Source organism: Etheostoma spectabile, chromosome 14 (genome assembly GCF_008692095.1).
Source record: "Etheostoma spectabile isolate EspeVRDwgs_2016 chromosome 14, UIUC_Espe_1.0, whole genome shotgun sequence".
NCBI lineage: Eukaryota > Metazoa > Chordata > Actinopteri > Perciformes > Percidae > Etheostoma > Etheostoma spectabile.
The window spans coordinates 11,456,368-11,458,830 of record NC_045746.1 but is presented as its reverse complement, the minus strand read 5'-3'; the positions used below and the strand labels follow the sequence as shown (position 1 = coordinate 11,458,830).

General features: G+C 42.4%; 1 protein-coding gene across 1 annotated transcript in view; it reads right to left on the bottom strand.

Moving 5' to 3' along the window:
• Positions 1-2,309, bottom strand: part of LOC116701414 (growth factor receptor-bound protein 10) — a 103,142-nt gene extending 100,833 nt beyond the window's left edge. Inside the window, exon 1 of the mRNA XM_032535114.1 lies at positions 2,045-2,309. The gene's annotated coding sequence lies outside the window, so the exon portion shown is untranslated. The remainder of the gene's footprint in view (positions 1-2,044) is intronic.
• Positions 2,310-2,463: the final 154 nt, after the last annotated feature.

The window sequence follows — 2,463 nt, the reverse complement described above, 5'->3', positions numbered from 1 at the left end:
GCTTTTTCTGAAGGAACCTGAAATAGGAGTCGCCTTTTCTACTGCATTGTGCAGCATTATCGGCTGTGAGTGAACAAGGGGGAAGTTTTGCGTGCGTTTGTTTGGAAAGAAGACCCAGACTGCAACAAATTTCCATTTCAAACTCTTCAGCATTGAGTCTTGTGTTGCTTGGATGAACATGCAAATCAATGTATTTTGCTGCATTGTTATGTAGAGAAACATTGATGCAAGTAATCTAAAAAAGTAGGCCTGAACAATTCAGGGATATACACACCTATAGCACATTGTGCATCACCGCAAGCCTGTAAACAAAGAGCGCTTGAGAGCTCTTTAAACCCTATTTCATACAGTCTATGTTTAAAACTCACTGAAGTAGTAGCGTATGTGATGCAGTCAGCTCATAAAATTAAATGAGAATCAAAGTCATTCAAAATATATATATGAATGAGGATAAATGGTACCTTTGTGTAATTTTTTAATCATATTTCGTTCTTTGTTATTTTGGCTGGAAAAGCCTATCCTCGCCTATTGGTGGAAATCCCAGATCCCCATCCAAATCTACTTACTTTACCAACTCATAAATATCTGCCCACCCAATTTCATGGAAAGCTGCAATAACATTTTGATAAGTCCAGCTCATTCTCTCAATTCAAGAAAAACACAAATGCTCCACAAAAGGAAGAAATGACCTGTTCAAGATACATTTTTCCCGCAGCCCACACACAAATTTCAGGAAGATGCTGCAACCGATACCGCTTCCAACAAAGGTTCAGCAAACTGCACACACACACACTGAACTCTGAATACTCTCTCACTAAATAGTTGAAATCACTCCTTGACTCTGCTGGTTTCTCTTCACTTTCTCTCCCAGCATGTCTCCATTGTACAGGTCATTATATAACAGATATCAGATGGTTCAAACAATGTCTCTTCCTTCTTCTTCTCCTCCTCCTCCTCTCTTCTCCTTCTCTTTTCCCCCCACTAATTACTGTTTCCACAGGGGCTTTGCTATCTTTAGTTTGCTCTGCTGACTGAGAATCTGAGTCGAAGTGTGTGTGCACAGTTGCACACTCATTAAAAACACAGCCTTTCACTGCTGATAATTCCACTTTTTTTTCCCCAATGCAACCGGTTTTGTATCTCACACGTTCTTACATAGGCTTATGTGTGCGGTCACACCTATTAAACTACGGGCCCAAAAGGGCAAGCGGGGCTGATCGTATGTTTGGCTAATAAGCCTGAAAGCAGAGCCAAAGTGCTTGACATTTGCTGACATTTGTGGTTCTTCCTGTAGAGAAAGGGAGTAATTCAGCTTTCCTGATCATACGAGGAGATCTACAGGGAGATTTAAATGGACTACAGAGCGACTTAATAATGCCACACGTGTGTGTGTGTGTGTGTGTGTGTGTGTGTGTATATTCAGGTTCAGATGCTGACATTGACTGCCTTTTAGAAGCAGGTTACTACTGGGGATGACTGTATTCTCTAATTAAAAATAATACATGGACTGAACTGCAACCTTTGTCTTTAATGGTATTCTATCCATCTGCAACTGTAACACACACACACACACACACACACACACACACACACACACACTTCTTATATGTGCTGTGCGTTAAGATAACTCCCTTACAAAATAGAAAGTAAAGGAGGAAACCAAACTGCTGCTACACTGAGGAGAAACAGTCATTGCAGAGGATACTGATGGAGCATGTAGACTCACTGGTGTGTTGAGGAGTGCTGTAGTGTTAGAAAATAACTCATAAAGTCAACATCTTCTCAGATGCTCTGCATCATTTAAATGTTGATCACTTCATTTACCTACCTGACAGACTTTAAGACATCCACAGTGACTTTGTACCTCATGCCACGGCTAAAAATATCAGTAGTCTTATCTCTGGCAATAAAACCGTTGGTGAAGTAAGTTGAAATGCGTCTCACCTCCTTTGCATCCATGTGCATGAGCATTAAGCTGCTATAGGAAGAGTGTGTGACACTGAGTTAAACCATATGCCTTCACTACAAACAAATAAGTGCTTACGGTAATCAAAGGGCAGCACGCAGCTCAAGTGTCCGGGACGCACGGCGGAGCAGCACTCGGCGCGCTTCAAGTGTCCTCGTCTGGATCTCCACACGAACTGCTTCCCTCCCTAAAAACTCGGTCCTTCTATGCTCTCTCTCGGCTGTTCAGTTGTCTGCACCTTCTTCTCCCCGGGGTGCGTTTCTTGCACACGTACACACACATAAACGCAAACTTGCACACACCCAAACACACGCACACATGCACTGTTCTCAACCAGCACTTTTCGACCAGCTGACACACACAATCTCTATCTCTCTCTCTCTCTCTCTAAGGAAACCTCCTCTCTCCGCCCCGCCCTGTTTACAGCAGCACACTGCAAAAAGAGAAAAAAATGTTTTACAAGTTGTTGTTCAATGTGCAAATCCCACGTTTAACCA